The sequence below is a fragment of the Lactuca saligna genome, chromosome 7, assembly GCF_052625555.1.
Source record: "Lactuca saligna cultivar CGN05327 chromosome 7, ASM5262555v1, whole genome shotgun sequence".
Lineage (NCBI taxonomy): Eukaryota > Viridiplantae > Streptophyta > Magnoliopsida > Asterales > Asteraceae > Lactuca > Lactuca saligna.
Genome location: NC_136423.1, coordinates 47,650,374 through 47,668,731, shown reverse-complemented (window position 1 = coordinate 47,668,731; position 18,358 = coordinate 47,650,374).

The window sequence follows — 18,358 nt, the reverse complement described above, 5'->3', positions numbered from 1 at the left end:
CGAGCTCGGCTCGTTTAATTTGAGGAAGCTCGAGCTCGAGCTCGAGCTCGATCCGAGCCTTAAAATGAAGCTCGAGCTCGGCTCATGAACAATTTATTGGGCTCGCGAGCCTAATTGAGCCTAAACGAGCCTCTATGTGTGTGTGTGTGTGTGTGTATATATATATATATATATGTGTGTGTGTGCGTGTGTGTATGTATGTATGTATGTGTGTGTGTGTGTATATATATAGAGGCTCGTTTAAGCTCGTTTAGGCTCGCGAGCCCATTAATTGAAGCTCGGCTCGAGCTCATTTAATAAACGAGCCTCATATTTAGGCTCGAGCTCGGCTCGAGCTCGTTTAATTCGATCTCGAGTCGAGCTTTTAATGAGTCGATCCCGAGTAGCTCACGAGTAGCTCGACTCACTTACACCCCTAGCTCGGGGTAGTGCTCCATCATCTCTTCCACCGACTCCCAAGTCCACTTCGAACCCTTCCGGTGCGGCCACTGCACCTTCACGAGTTCCACCTTTTTGTTCCTCAGATCCTTGACTTCCTGTCGAGGATTGCCACAGGCCACTCGATGTAATTTAGACTGTCGTCGACCTGAATATCTTCCAAAGGCACCACTGCCGAGTCGTCTACCAAACACTTCCGCAACTGAGAGACGTGGAAAGTGTTATGGATCTGGTTGAGTTCGGCAGGTAGATCCAACCTATACGCCACCTTGCCCACCCAGGCTACAACCCTGAATGGCCCGATGTACCTTGGGCCTAACTTACCCCGCTTTCTGAATCAGATGACGCCTTTCCATGGCGACACTGTCAGAAGAACCATATCCCTAACTTGTAATTCCAAGTCTGAATGGCACTTGTCGGCGTAACTTTTCTGCCGACTCTGAGCAGTCTGAAGCCTGCTTCGGACCTGCTGAATCTTCTCTATCGTCTGGAGCACCACTTCAGTGCTTCCCATGACCCTCTGGCCAACCTCGCCCCAACATATCGGGGTCTTGCATCTCCGTCCGTATAACATCTTGAAGGGAGGACGGTCAATACTCGCGTGGTAGCTGTTGTTGTATGAGAACTCAGCTAAAGGAAGATAGGTATCCCAACTACCACCAAAATCCAGCATGCATGCCCGCAACATATCCTCAAGGGTCTGGATGGTCCGCTCACTCTAGCCATCCGTCTGCGGGTGAAAGGCAGTGCTAAAATGCAGACGAGTGCCCAAATCATCATGAAACTTCTTCCGAACCTGGAAGTAAAACGCACATCTCTGTCTGAAATCACTGATACTGGCACCCCATGCCACGCCACTATCTCCCAGATATAGATATCGGCCAACTTCTCGGTCGAGATGCTCTCCTGAATCGGAATAAAATGGGCGCTCTTGGTCAATCGATCCACGATGACCCATATAGAATCCACTCCTCGCACAGTCCTGGGAAGCTTTGTGATAAAATCCATCGTAATATCCTCCCATTTCCACAACGTGATATCCAACGGTTGCATCTTGTCGTGCGGTCTCTGATGCTCGGCCTTGACCTTCCTGCAGGTCAAGCAACGCTCGACGTACCAGGCCACATCCCGCTTCATGCAGGGCCACCAATAGTCCAGATGAAGATCCCTACACATCTTCATCGCCCCGGGGTGAATGGAGAATTGGGATTTGTGCGCTTCCTCCATCAAGATCTAGCGCAAGCCTCCATGATACGGGACCTACACCCTACGGTGTAGTGTCAATAATCCCCGGCTATCATAATCGAAGGAGGTGACTTGTCCCACTATTCGCTCACTCTTCCGATGCTCCTCCTTCATAGCCTCCTGTTGAGCCTCCCGAATCTGCTCCAACAGAGGAGTTACCACGGTCATCCTCATGCAAACATCCCTTATCAGCGTCGCCTTGCGGCTAAGCGCATCGGCCACCACATTGGCCTTCCCCGGGTGGTAAAGGATCTCGCAATCATAATCCTTCACCACGTCCAACTACCGATGCTCTTGTGGTCCGTGTAAATGGTACAACGAACCCCGTGAGGCTTCGACTGATCCATGAGGTACCTCAAACTCTTGTGTTCCATGTAAATGGTACAACGAACCTCGTAAAGGTAATGCCTCCATATCTTGAGCGCGAAGACCACTGCCCCAAACTCCAAATCATGTGTCGGGTAGTTCGTGTAACGCCCGGGTTTTCAGGGCTAAGCATTTTTGTCAATGTAATAGTCTAGGTCAACTATTGTAACTCTTTTTGAAGTAATAAATATAAAATATTTGAGTATTATGTGAATTATGTGTGTTTATGTGTTTATTATTTAATTATAAATGTATAATTAATAAAGAATAAAAATGAGCGTCAAAATTAAAGTGTGAGATAATCCCTATATCTCTACATAAAGTTGTAGAATACGTCTCAAGGTTTCCGTACATATAAAGAATGCCGAAATCCGAGCTATAACGAAGAAGTTATGGCCCGCCGAAGTTTTACGGCAAAACCGGCACGGCACCGGGAGACGTAAATAGTGAATTTACGATAGAAGACTTTTTAGCCTTATCAATCTAAACAAAAGTCGTAGAATATGTTAAACTAAGAACATCGATAAAAAGAACGCCCAAATCTGACTTCGTATGAAGAAGTTATGATTTTTCTAAGATTCGGCTTAGCAGTGCACGGCCTGAAACTCGAATTTTAGTTCGAGCGGTTTTTGGCTTACGCAACGTAAATGAGAGTTGAAGATCTCATTAATAGGAAATCAACGGTAAAAAGACAGACAAAAACAGAGTCCGTATGTAGAAGTTATTAATTTTACGCAGACGTTTAACAGTATAATCTCCTTGTACTGTTAAATTTAAGATCAGTCGAGAATTAGCTGACGGTGTCAAAATGAAAGTTGTAGATCTTATTATTACCTACGCGTGGATATAAAGAACGTCAAAAACGGAGGTCGTATGTGAAAGTTACGGATTTTAGAAGTCGGAAGTGTGCTGTGCGAAAATGGGTGATGTGGTACAATCTTGGCCATTGCTTTCTCCCCAAGGCTTGCCACCAGATGGTGACATGTGGCACCAAGTTCAGCCACATTTCACCCTATAAATACCACCTCTCCCACCCTCATTTTCTTCACACCTTTCCCATTCTTTCTTCTCTTTACTCTCTCTCTCTCTCTCTAGAACCTCTCTCTAGCCCCGAAATCCCCCGAAAAGCCTAGGGAACCTCCCTAGCACGAGGCGGAAGCCCCGGAGTGCTCGAAGGCTCCGAGAAGAAGAGCTTTTCGGCTCGGGAACGCTGCTCCAAGCAAAGCCCGGTTTTCTATAAAACCCGCTGTAAGTGAGCTACGCCTACACTATTTTTAATATAGCTTTTATTTAATTGTAGTAACGTTATTAGGAACTTATAATAAATACTTGGGCTATTATTATGGGTTATATAAGTATTTTTTTGACGCTTATATAATAATAATAATAATAGCTAGACTATTAATTAGTCTCGACGAATAATAAACTAAACTCTAGTGGTAATAATACTAGGTTTCGTCGAAGAAAATTCTTTTTAAAAAGCGAAGCGCTGTCTGAGTTCGGAATCACCACCTTTTCAGGTGAGTGCATATTTACTTTCAACTTACACATAGATATGAATTATTTAATATAAATTACGTGCTATTTGTGCATATTATCTGAATACTTGCTATCTATGCTGGATGAACGTTTTATACATGTTTTCAAAGATTTAAACTGTATATGTATTTTATATCTACAAAATGTGTTGGGTAAAACGTGGGTAGATGTAATAGTTGCTGTGTAACAAAATAAAATAATGAGAGGCCTCGTTATAGATGTTATTAATGATCCAGTCATCTAGCGGAGTATAGATGACGACCACGGACTATTCTAGACAGTCCAGTGGAACACTAGCAGGCTCGCAACCTGTAGGTGTTTATTTGAACTGTGTGTTTATTTGAACTGTGTGCTCACCAGATGTACTCCATCCCCCACATGGTTGCCTATTAGGACATTTATTGCTGAGGAATCCCCTTAGTACCAGTGTCCTTCCCGATGATGATCCTTAGGCTAGGTCCCTTATGATAGGTGTTTAGGGACGTAAAGTGAGGATAACGGGAACGGGTAATCGGGTTATTGTTGATTGATGAAATTAATAAACTATTTATTGTGGGTTGAAAACCCTATGTGCTCACCAGGCTCCCAAGCCTGACCCACTCAGTTCTATCTATTACAGGTAGTGGCGCTTGAGCATATATATGATGTTTGGACGAGGGATTACGGATATAGGCCTGTAGATATGAAATAATGTAGTAAGGCTTGTATTGTACTGTTTATGCTTTTGATCTGTACGAACATGACATCCCGAGTCTTTTAATGAAATACATTTCTATGGAAATGCTTTTGATAAATCTTTATCATATTATTGTTTTGGGACAAATTCCGCAACACTTTTATTTAAAATGTTACTCTGATTTTTAAACAAAGCATAAACAAACCGGTCTTTTCTGGCCGTGATTTTGGGGATGTCACAGTTCGCCTCGTGAGGCTTCAGCTGCCTCGAGGCATAAGCAATGACATGCCCCGCCTGCATCAATAATGCGCCCAAGCCTGAGATCGACGCATTGCAATATACCACAAAATCCTCCACACCCTCGGGCAGGGCTAAGATCGGCGCCTCGCACAATCTCTGGCTCAGAGTCTCGAACACTGCCTGCTACTTAGGCCCCCATCGAAAGACCACGACTTTCCTAGTCAACCGTGTCACACCCCGAAAACCGAAGGCGGAAACATTTCCGCGGCGGACTCTACATTGAGTATCAATCCAATGTACATAGTAACACAGTAAACACAAAACATTACATTACATAGAATTGTTTACATCTGTTTGAAAGAAAAGTTACACAAGTGTTATATACATATATCATATGAACAAAAGCAAAGACGAGTCTTCTAACGCTCCGTCTTCTCTAAAAGGTGGCGGTGTACCTGTCTAATGCTTTCCTGAGAATACAAGCAGTTTGAAAATTAGCATAAAGCTGGTGAGTTCATAAGCGGTTTAGTTTTGAAAAGAATGAGTTCCCTTTTTGGTTTCTGAAACGTTGTTATCCAAGAAAATCCCATATTTTCTTATGTAAAAACAGTTTAGTTATCATTTCGTTACTTAATTCGTTTACGAGTTGTTACGTTATACCAGGAAAATCCCATATTTTCCTAAGTGTTTAGTTCTCCTTTTTATACTTAATTCGTAGTTTAGATTTCAATGTGCTAGTAGCTACCTTACTAATAGTATTAGTTAAGTAATCTGATATCTTAGTTATCCTACATTCGATTGTTGATTATCTGCTATACTTAAAGGTATTTTCGAATATTTGGATTCACTTAGAAGTGTACATTAACAGTGTTTTCGAAGTTTTGGTGATTTCCAAAAGGGTACCTTAGACATATTTTCGAAACTTTGTCGACAATCAATGTCCAGAGGCGTACTGTCAAATTAATTTCGAAACTCTGGTGATACCCAAGGGAGTACACTAGCTGTATATTCGAAGTCATGGCGTCATCCAAAGGCGTTATTTCGTATTCGTATTCGTATTCCTAATCCTATTCCTACTCCTATTCGTATTCGCATTCATATTCGTATTCGTATTCGTTCTATCCTATTAGTTATATTCGTATTCGTATTCGTTCTATCCTATTAGTTATATTCGTATTCGTATTTGTATTCGTTCTATCCTATTAGTTATATTCGTATTCGTATTCTTATTCGTACTATCCTATTAGTTATATTCGTATTCATATTCATTCTATCCTATTAGTTATATTCGTATTCGTATTCGTATTCGTACTATCCTATTAGTTATATTCGTATTCGTATTTGTTCTATCCTATTAGTTATATCCGTATTCGTATTCGTATTCGTATGCGGACTATCCTATTAGTATTAATCTTAGTTTATGATTAGTATGTTTCCTTATAAAAAACATAATATGAAACTTAGGTTATAACATCTATTAAAGGAATCTACATTTAGTTTGACAATTCACTATGCAATTCGAACAAATGGTTAGTATGGTTTTCGGTATTAAAAGTATTCAAAATATGAAACATTTGAACAGAAAATAATAAGTTTAAGTACAATATTTCCTTGTACTTTTGCTTGTATTCCCCCTGGAAACATTTGAAAAGCATTTGAAAAAGGGTAGGGGTATGAACTCACCGGTTGAGGAACGCGTCGGTTGGGATCCTAAACGTCAATTCTGGGTTTGCAAACGCACAAGATTCCTATGTATTATGACAAGATACACATTTGTATCTAATTAGGACTTGAATTATTTATTTGTTAGGGACACACACTTCTAATTGCGAAAACACTCCATTACAAGCGTTTGGAGGGATCCGGGTGGCATTTAAGGACACATATGGCTTGGATATGGAGTTTACTCTTCAAGAGTAAACTCATATAAGATTTTTCGGCCCTAATGACCATAACCACATGAGTTCACGGTCGTGAACTCATGATTGGGGTTTTATGGTGTTAAATGGTCAAATAACACTTAGGGAAGGTCGCTATGATTTAATCTAAGGCATAGGAATGAGTTAAACCACCAAAGGTATCATCAAAGGGAGTTTACGGCCGTAAACTAGGAGTTTACGGCCGTAAGCTCTTATACATTCCTTCTTTTAATGATTTGGTGTCCCTAGATTAATCATATGTGATTCAAACCAATTTTACAAGCCTTAGAATGAATTTAGGGCATCATTTGTGTATGTGAGTTTACGGCCTAGGAACCCATTCTAGGGGGGTTTACGGCCATGAACTCCTAAAAGGAGGGTTTTCATCATGTTTAAGGCTTCCAATTCGTTTGTGGTTGATTCTAGAATTTATTCCAAGGCTATTGGTGTGTTTAAATGGCAATTTAACACTTAAAAATGAGTTTACTCCCATGATATGGAGTTTACAGCCCAAGCATGTTCTTGGGCAGTAAACTCATGTTTACTCTCCAAAATTTAAGCTCAAGGTGTTCTAAGTCCATTTTGGTAAGCCCCTAAGTCATATCTAAGCCCCAAAGGTCGATTGGAAGGGTTTAAAGGCTCAAAAACCCATTTTATATGTGTTCACGGCCCAAGGGTGTTCCAGGGCCGTAAACACATGATTATGGTCCTATTCCATGATTTGAACTCGAATTTGAAGGTCTAAGATGCTATACTAGGAGTTAGGGAAGATACCTTGAAGATTTGGGGCTTGAAATTGATGTTTTTGGACCCTTAGATTTGATTTGAGGAGAAAGGTTAGAGAGAGAGTAGTGAGAGAGAGAGAAAAGGCTTCAAATGAAGTCTTTTTAGCTTTAAATAGGTCGTAAGTTCGGGACACAGTGAAATTATACCCGATACCGACGTTAAACGGGGCTTTTGGTCGCACCCGATTAAACTATCGTAATCCGGCGGGATAGAATTTTGAATTTTTCAATTTAATTATTTTGGGCCATGTTCATGGGTTTTTAAGGGATTTGAACACTCATGACATTATAATAAACATATAAGTTTAAATAACTTAGCCCAAAAACGGAAATAAAAATGAACCGCTAATAGATGGGTTTTACGGACAAAATGGGTTTCGGCGATGGACAACTTCAGGTTGTCACATTATCCCCCCGTTAGAGGGAATTTCGTCCCGAAATTCAAAGATTAAGATACATATCATGAAATGAAAAGAGATGGGGATGGATCTACTGCTTCGGGTCTTCACGCTCCCAAGTGGAATCGGGTCTCCGCTTGACAATTTCCTGCGAACCCTCACTATCAGGATGCGGTTTTGTTTCGTACATTTGATCTCTTCGTCCATGATCTCAACCTGTTCTCCCATGGAGGCTCAAACTTTTGCTGATGTCGGTCTCATCGAAAGGATTACTAAGGTATTGTTGGGTAGGCGTTTCTAAGGATTCGAGACGTGGGCGACAGAATGGATACTGCTATGCCCTTGAGATAGTCGAAGTCTGTAGTTCACGGTTCCGATTCTGGCGGGGATTTCAAAAAGTTTGGTGTATCATAGGAGAAGTATTTCGCGCTTCCCAAGGCATATCTTTCTCTTTGGGGATAAGGCCTTCAACAGGACACAGGCTCCAACACGAAGGTACACCTTCATGTAGCGGAGTAGCTAAGGGTCTGATGGTTCTACAAGAAATTTTTGGGTGGGTTTGTGATAATAGTCGACGGGACCCAAGAATTGACGGGCTTCTATGGGTATCTCCGGTGCCGACTAATTCCCTATCGCCTTAGTTTTCGGAAAGGTCCACAGGTATGACTGCTTTGCTCATCTACATGACTAGGGAAAATGGTTTGACCGAAGGGCATCACTACTAACTCGCAGTGATCATATCAAGCCTTGGTCATTGTCTTGGACACATCATCCTCACGGAGGTCTGGTTACGAGGTAGTTCCTGGGATTAGGTCGATGCGAGACTTTACTAGACGTTCGGAAGGAATTCTCGGGAAAGACATTAAGGAAAGAGTTGCAGACTTTCCGTTTCCCGATGACTACACGTACAAGGAGTGCATGGGAAATACTTTTTAAGACTTGATGCACGAAATGATGCGAAGGTTGGATTCAGGTTTGATTCCGAAGATTATGAGAGTCGGGTCAAAGGGAAGATTTAGACGGACGATTCAAGAATAACAGCATGAATGAGACTCAGTCATTCCACGCTAAGGATCGCATCAAAGCTTTTCATGAAAAGTTTACCATTTAATGGAATGAAACAGAATAATCGTCCGGATCAAGGATACAACTTGTGGGTATGACGTTAGCGTTCTCTTCTCACTTGCTAACCACTCGACGGTACACGTTTTCGATTTTTAGCGAAGGACTAAGTTTAGAAAGGTGTTTGCATGGATAGTTTGCAAATTTCTTTCAGCATTAGAATCGAAAAGGATCACAGGCATAAAAGTCACCGAGAGGAAATATACCTGTGGCAACGGTGGGGTCGACGGCTGTCCTTTCTTGTCCCATAGTTAAAGCTCTCCCGGTGTTGCCAGCTGTTACTGCCTTAGTGCAGTTTCGTTTGTAATGTCCAACTTCTCCACAATTGTAACAGGTCCGACCGATACCAGCTCCAGAAGCTTGACTAGCTGATTGGGTTGGTGCTCTACAGCTTCGCGCGAGGTGACCTTCCTGGCCACAGGTTTTACAAAACTTTGCACGACAAGGGTCAGGGATACGATGGTGGTAAATGCATTGGTTACACCACGGGAGGATACCGGCATACCTGGTGATAGGTCCTTAGGTCGAGGAACCGACAACAGAAACATCAACAGGGGTAGTGGCAGCGGGGACTGCCACTATCTGTTGTTTCTTCGAGGGCTCCGGGGAAGATTGACTATTCTTCTTCTTTTTCCAAAACTTTCTTTTCTCGCCACTCTTCTCTGTTGTCTCAAGAGTGGTGGCTGTTTCTTCTTGTACATCATTGTGGTCGATCAGGGTTTGCGCTAGGCATTTGGCACTGTCATAGGTATCCGGCTTCGCAGCTATAACGTTCCCTTTGGTTGGCTGGGTTAATCCCCAGATAAACCTATCAATCTTCTTACTTTCCGGGGTAACCATCCCTGGACAAAGAAGCGCCAAGTCATCAAATCTGGATGTGTAGGCAGCGATATCGGAACCCTTCATCTTCAGGTTCCTGAGTTCATGCTCCAACTTCTGAATTTCACCCCGAGGGCAATACTCTGGGTGCAGAAGTTCCTTCATAACTTCCCAACCCATAGCATTAGCTACAGGTAAAGTTAGGGATTTGACTCGACCGTTCCACCAAGTCAGAGCTTCATTGGTGAGAGTGCAGGCGGCAAACTTCACCTTGTTGGATTCTGAACAAGCACAGATCTCGAAGATAGATTTGATCTTCTCTAACCATCGAGTTAGAGCAATGACACCTCATGTGCCATCGAAGAATGTAGGTTTTGCGTTCATAAAGTCTTTATAGGAACACTCCTTTCGGTGTCCCTGGCTACCTTCCTAGTTTTGAGGCTAGGGACCACCTCCTGAACTACCGGAGTTCGCTTGCGATATGGCTGCTGCCACTGCAGCAGTAAAAACTGTCTGAAGGGTTACCATATCGATTTGAAGAGAAGGTGATGGCGGAGGAGGGTTGTTGTTGGTCTTTGAGTTGGGTCTCTTTCTTGGAGGAATATTGATCTAATAAGATCAGGAAAGAGAGGATGGTAAGTCCTCCGAATTGAATCAAGAGATATGAAATAAGGGATATCTCTTTACGACAAGCATAGAATTCTATTAAGCGATAAAGCAGGAAAGAATTATCAAAACAGATAAATTATTGCTAAAGAAATGACTGAGGAGCAATGCTAAAATGAGGACTTCTATAACGGATTTGGCTCGAGAAATACTCCCATAGTATTTCTTGTCTCGCTGCAATGATGGCTCATTGTTTGGGTATTGGGTAAGTTTTAGGCATGCCGCACACCACAGTCACTCCCAAGCACATGTTGGCCGTGTCTCGAATGAATATAGTTGGCCAGGCTATATTTATCCTAGACACGACTACATAACTGCCCAGGTTTAACCGCAGCATACAACACCCATTTACTTATGTTTTGTTCTACTTGTAGTTACGGATCCCGACGGTTAGGTATACTTGTATACTTTTGAAAATACTTATACTTTGAAGTATACTTTTAGTTCAGAGCACTTAGGCCCCTTAATGTTTATAGTCTTATACCATGCAAGCTTTGGTATACTAGTTCACTATAAACAATGGCTCTGATATCAATCTGTCACACCCCGATAACTGAAGGCGGAAACATTTCCGGGGCGCACTCCACGTTGAGTATCAAATCCAATGTACATAGTAACACAGTAAACACAAAACATTACATTACATAGAATTGTTTACATCTGTTTGAAAGAAAAGTTACAAAAGTGTTATATACATATATCATATGAACAAAAGCAAAGACGAGTCTTCAAACGCTCTGTCTTCTCCAAAACGTGGCGGTGTACCTGTCTAATGCTAACCTGAGAATACAAGCAGTTTGAAAATCAACATAAAGCTGATGAGTTCATAAGCGGTTTAGTTTTGAAAAGAATGAGTTCCCTTTTTGGTTTCTGAAAACGTTGTTATCCAAGAAAATCCCATATTTTCTTATGTAAAAGCAGTTTAGTTATCATTTCGTTACTTAATTCATTTACGAGTTGTTACGTTATACCAGGAAAATCCCATATTTTCCTAAGTGTTTAGTTGTCCTTTTTATACTTAATTCGTAGTTTAGATTTCAATGAGCTAGTAGCTACCTTACTAATAGTATTAGTTAAGTAATCTGATATCTTAGTTATCCTACATTCGATTGTTGATTATCTGCTATACTTAAAGGTATTTTCGAATATTTGGATTCACTCAGAAGTGTACATTAATAGTGTTTTCGAAGTTCTGGTGATTTCCAAAAGGGTACCTTAGACGTATTTTCGAAACTCTGTCGATAATCGATGTCCATAGGCGTACTGTCAAATTAATTTTGAAACTCTGGTGATACCCAAGGGAGTACACTAGCTGTATATTCGAAGTCTTGGCGTCATCCGAAGGCGTTATTTCGTATTTGTATTCGTATTCCTAATCCTATTCGTATTCGTATTTGTATTTGTATTCGTATTCGTATTCTTTCTATCCTATTACTTATATTCGTATTCGTATTCTCATTCGCATTTGTATTCGTATTCGTTCTATCCTATTAGTTATATTCGTATTCATATTCGTTCTATCCTATTAGTTATATTCGTATTTGTATTCGTTCTATCCTATTAGTTATATTCGTATTCGTATTCGTATTCGTATTCGTATTCGTACTATCCTATTAGTTATATTTCTATTCGTATTCGTTCTATCCTATTAGTTATATTCGTATTCGTATTTGTATTCGTACTATCCTATTAGTTATATTCGTATTCGTATTCGTTCTATCCTATTAGTTATATTCGTATTCGTATTCGTATTCGTATTCGTATTCGTATTCGGACAATCCTATTAGTATTAATCTTAGTTTATGATTAGTATGTTTCCTTATACAAAACATAATATGAAACTTAGGTTATAACATCTATTAAAGGAATCTACATTTAGTTTGACAATTCACTATGCAATTTGAACAAATGGTTAGTATGGTTTTCGGTATTAAAAGTACTCAAAATATGAAACATTATACAGAAAATAATAAGTTTAAGTACAAGATTTCCTTGTACTTTTGCTTGTATTCCCCCCTGAAAACATTTGAAAAGCATTTGAAAAAGGGTAGGGGTATGAACTCACCGGTTGAGGAACGCGTCGGTTGGCATCCTAAACGTAAGTTCTGGGTTTGCAAACGCACAAGATTCCTATGTATTATGACAAGATACACATTTGTATCTAATTAGGACTTGAATTATTTATTTGTTAGGGATAAACACTTCTAATCGCGAAAACACTCCATTACAAGCGTTTGGAGGGACCCGGGTGGCATTTAAGGACACATGTGGCTTGGATATGGAGTTTACTCTTCAAGAGTAAACTCATATAAGAGTTTTCGGCCCTAATGACCATAACCACATGAGTTCACGGCCGTGTGTAGTGGAGTTGATTATGATGGCATGTGCGGAATTAGAAAGATCTAGTGAATCATCATGTAAAATTCAAGAACACAAGGAGTAAATAAATCTTTGTAAGCTCTTATTAGATCTAGAAAGATTATACAAATGGGTTTGTATACAATTTCTCTCTCTAGTCTAACACTCCAAAATGGACTCTTACATAATGGGAGTCACTCACTTCCTATTTATAGGAAAAGACTCAACCCATTTACACATACAAAGAGGAAAGCCTAAAACATTACATCCAAGCATGACTTTGCACCCTAACATTCTCCCCCTCAAAGTTAGGATTGGATGTCCGGCTTTAATCTCCAACGAGCTAGCACGATGAAGACCAAACTCCCCCTCGAAGTAACACCGGTCTTCAAATCCGCAAATGAATATTCGACAAACCCGAGAAGCTCCGAATACCCATCATTCTCCCCCTTTTTATAATCAAAAAATGATTATAAAACCTACTAAGGATGAGAAGCGCCCGAGGAATAGTCTTCACGATACTCCCCCTTGATGTGTACCAAAAATGAATCACCAAAAATCTTGCACGGAAAAACAATCACGAAAAAACCACAAATATTTTCAATTTATGAAAAATTTTGACTTTTTGGGTGAAAGTTGCAAGATTTTTCAAAAATCGGGTAGATATTGTCACTTTCTGAAACTTGCAGGGACCCATTGTGCCAAAAATATCCAAATATGTGAAACTCTAGCCCATTTGTGAAACCGAGCATAAAGTGAAAATTCTCACAAACTGCAAGGACCAAAACTGAAAATGTTGCAATTTCTCAACTTTTATTGCTATTTGCAAAGTTGAGTATTTATTTCCAAAAATGCGAAACTGCAGGGACTGTTTTCGAAAATTTCTGCATGTTCTTCAAACTTGCGAAGTTGGTCTACTTGTGGCATTTCGTGAAAAGAGAAGGGGTGCAAACTGAAACTTTTTGTGTTCTTCCCCGAATCACCATATGCAGTTAAAACTTCGCATATTCCTGTCAATTCCTTCGCATTTTTATTTGCACAATTTTCGCATCTTTATCTCACCAAATGCGAACCTTGTTTTCCTTATATGCGAACTCAATAGATGCGAACCCGATTTTGCTTTTATATGGAACTGCTCCCAAATGCGAACAGTATTACAACCTTATGTGCGAATCTTGTTTTACCATTAACCACACATTTTTCTCACCAAATGCGAATTTATGTTTGAAATCCAGATGCGAATACAATTTGATTGCATATGCGAACACCAATTCTTCTAGTTCTTTAACACCGACAGCTAAAGCTAAAAAAAAAAAAACAAATCATCCAAATTACGAATTTTCACTCTTTCGTTTTTCAATCACCAACCCAAAATCAAGAGATCGATTCCTCAAAATAAATCCATAACCCAAACTTTCGAAATCGACAAACACCAAATCATCAATTTCTCAAAATCGGTACCATATACGATTGATTTCCATCCAAAACAGTCGACGACTCCAAAAGCGAATTCAATAACTTCAAACAGTTCGATTTCAAAATCAATCAACCATCTTCCATTTGACAATCGACCTAGACAAACCATCCAATTTGCAGATTTCGCTTTTTGTTTTTCAATCCACAGCAAACCATTGTGATGATCATCGACACCCAATCAATTTAAATCAAAGACATTTTGGACTTCGATCTTAACCAGCAATCCGTCAATACTTCCAATTTCATAACCAAATCAAACCAACGAAAATCAATGTCGATCCAAAACAACAATTTCCGAGTTCAATCAAAATCTCGAAACCAAGAATCATCAATTCATTGAATAAATTTCATAACATCTTCAAATCGATGACTAATTACCAAAAAACATAACATTCGAGATCACAGAAGATTAAAAAAGCGATCAGATGAACAAGCATAAGAACGTTGATTGATTTTAACAAGTAATACTTCCAATTCATAAATTGAATCGTAAAGACACATTGAGATAAAACATCAGATGGAACAAGAAATTTCTCAAATCGATTTGATAAGATACGCCTTTGAGCAGATGCGAAAAAAAAATCAATTAAGAGATGCGAATAATGGATTCAATCGAGAAGTGCGAACTGGATAGACATCTTTGGTTTAATAAACGGATTATGAATTGAAGTGGATCGAATGCTTAATTTTGGGCCTAAAGAGGAATAATGAACAGTAAACAGATAGAATTTAATTTTGATTTTGGTTTGGGTTTGATCTTTTTTTTAAAAAAAAAATTATTGGATCAACAAAGAGGTTAAAACGGATTAGATCCAACGAAACAAATCGATCAAAAATGAAAAACACAAAGCACGAATCGAAATCATGGAGGTTTTGGAATCCATTTGAGAATTTGAGTTACATTTTTCACGAATCGGGATCCATTTTCAATGAACAAATCAAATTTGGAAGATCTTCGTTCTTTTGTCGGAATGAGAAAATCTCCAAATCGAACATTGTACCACCCACCATGCGAGATGTACAACTCGTTTTTCGTGTTCTTCGTGTTCTTCAATGATCCAAGAACATCTTCAAAAGAACCACCAACACTTTTGGGTTTTGACTTCAAATTCAATGCAACCTTTAGAGATTGTTGCTTTGGAACCCAAATTTGCTTCACAGATTTTGGCTTCACAACATATGACGATTGTTGCTTAGGAATGTTACAGGGACTTGATTGTGTAACGCCCCGATTCTCAGGTATTGTTAATGTGAATTTTTTGATTAGTCCCTACTCGACGAGTTGGTTTACCTACTCATCGAGTAGCAGTGTGAAGGATCGCGGGTTAAGTGACCTACTCGATGAGTCCATAAAGGGACTCGGCGAGTAGGAGCTGGCAAGTGAAACCCTAATTCCCAGGGTTTTCACCCCTATTTAAAGGGACCTTAGCCTCCCTTGGACCTCCTTACAGTTCCAAAGAATCCTTGAGAGCCTTATTCGTGTGTATGTGCCTTGTGTGTGTGTGTTTGAAGCTTGAAAGAAAGTTGTTAGAGGGAGAAGACTTGGAGGAGAAGGAGATTGAAGCAATTGGAGTGTGGGAATCAACACTCATCTTAAATATCAACTTTAAAAGGTACCCAATCCGTCATTCTCCTTGTAGATATCTTTTATTGGGTGAGTTTTAGGGTTTTCATGGAATATCAAGTTGGTATGATGAGCTATGGGCCAGATATGAAGTTGTAACTTCAGATCTGAACTCTCTTTGGATTCTAGAAGCATAAAGTTGCATCTTTAGTCGTGATTGAGGTCCCCTTTGTGCATAAAGACCCATCAATAGCTTAGATTTGCCATTTTGAGCCTTTAAAGTCATGCATGCACGTAAAGTTTGCAACTTTACATGATAAGCATGCCCTAGAAGCTTGGATCTGTAATTTGGAGCCGCTGCATGGCTCAAAATGGATCTATATGGAAAGAGGACAGAATGGACTCGACGAGTCGTAGGGTCGACTCGGCGAGTCGCATGAAGATGGCCATTGAACTCGACGAGTTGGTTGAACAACTCAGTGAGTCAGATGAAGATTGTCATGAGACTCGATGAGTTGAAGAACAACTCGATGAGTCGGATGAGTTGTAACGAAGAATATGTTCACGAGTATATCCGTCGAGTCGCAGGGAGGGAACTCGACGGGTGGCCTTAAGGTCTGATCAGGATTCGAAGGAACTCGACGAGTCACCTCGATGACTCGGCGAGTTGGATTGTGCTTCAAGGGACTCGGCGAGTAGCTGGGTGTACTCGGCGAGTTGAGATCAACATGGATTATTGAACATGACTGAGGACTTTGACCTTGATCAGGGGTTGACTATTGGGTTATGGAGTACCTTATAAGGATAAAGACTTATGCGTATATTGAACTATGGTTATAGGTGGTGGGGTTGGTGTCAAGTGATCCGAGAGTTGGAGTTTACCTTCTGAGTCGACATCTGTGAGGTGAGTTATCCTCACTATATCGATAGGGTCTACTACACCAAGGTCGGCCCTTTAGTTGTTATTGTTATGGTATGTTGCATGTAGTTATGATCTGTTAGTTCGAAATCGAGGTAGACAGTATGTTATGCTCATATGATCCGTAGGGATTTGTGTATTAGTGACCTACTAGGTCGGTACTCTAGTTACAAGAGAATTTTATAATTGATGATCAATGTGACAAATATGTTTGATGTTTATATATGCATGTATATGATAGTATGTGCACATGGTTATTTGCTTATGGTTGGGTTGAGGCGGTCCTGCTTTGTGTTGTAGGCCATCATCCCCTGTGATCGGTTTGGGGAGACTGTAGGCCCACGTGGCAGACCAGTCATGCCGAAGGCTCGGGATAGATCTAGACAGACTATAGGCCCGGTCGGGCGGTTCAGTCAGGTCGATGGCCCAGTATGCATGTTGATTGATTGATTGATTATTACTGTTATGGTATTGTCAGTGTGGTGTTGGAATTTTGGGGGTAGCTCACTAAGCCCTCGGGTTTACATTTTCAGTTTACTGTTTCAGGTACTTCAGGAGATCGTGGAAAGGTGAAGGCGTGACCGTATCGCTCCTCATACTTATGTTATGATTTTTGGGACACTCTGATGGAAAATGATTTGAAAATATTTTGTAAACAATGTTATGTGGTTTTTATTTATGAATGAAAAAGTTTAAATTTGGTTTGAATTTTATGGATGTTACAGATTGAATCGCAGAAAGCGGGTTTTCAGTCAAGTTCACCACTTAGGGAGGGTTTACGGCCGTGAACTGTTCTCGGCCATGAACAACCTCTTGAAGGGTTTACGACCGTGAACTATGTTCTTGAAGGAATTATGAATTTTTTAAGGGTTTACGGCCGTGAACGGTTTGCGGCCCTTGAAGGCTTGAAGATTTGAAGGGTTCTTGGTGTTGAACTCAAGAACAACGATGCTTGATCCGACGAAAAACGCATTTTAGATGTTCCACAATAATGCCTAAAGGTGATTCTTGATGATTTTTGAAAAAAAAATGGTATTTTGGTGTTTGCAGTTGAGAGGTTAGAGAGAGAATGGGTGAATTTTCAGCCAGAAAAGTGTAAATGAGTGTAGGAATCACGTATATATAGGGGGGTTCATGGTCGGTGGTGGGGTCCACCAGCCATGACCAGGTTTACGGTCGTGAACACCAGTTAGGCCGGAAACTGTTGGTTTTCGAAGGAAACTTGGGTTTTTTGCGCGACTTTTGGTTCCGACTCGTATATAAATTTAATTATATAAAACTTAAATGATTTTCCAAACCATAGAAATTTAACGGAACAAATAAAAATGTGAAATTTATTTAACAGAAAACGGCTAACTTTAATGGAAAAAGGTTCGGGTTGTCACATTTTAGACTATTGGAATTGAATTATATGGACTAGGAAATTGGATGTGCTTTAGGGTAAGGCTCATATGAGGGGTTTGGGCCCAATTTGGAAAATTGGGCCGTATGTTGGGTTTGGTTCATTGTTTGACTTTTGGGCCTTTGGAGTGTGAGTTTGGGCCTTGGGCTTGAATCAAGCTAGGTTGGGGGTAAAGTAGTCTTTTTACCCCAAGTATTGACTTATGGTGATGTGTTGGAACCTAATTATTAATTGGGTGTTCTTTTGAGCTTGGCAGTTCGAGAATCTGTCATCCAGTAGCTAGAGTTTTATCCGTGGGACTTCAGCAGTGTGAGGTGACATACCTTCCTGGTAGGAGTGGGTTTAAGGCACCAAGGCCGACCCACTAGTAGTTGTTTGTAGTTAGATGAGTGTCTTTGTGATAATTTTCTGTTATGCCACTATCTG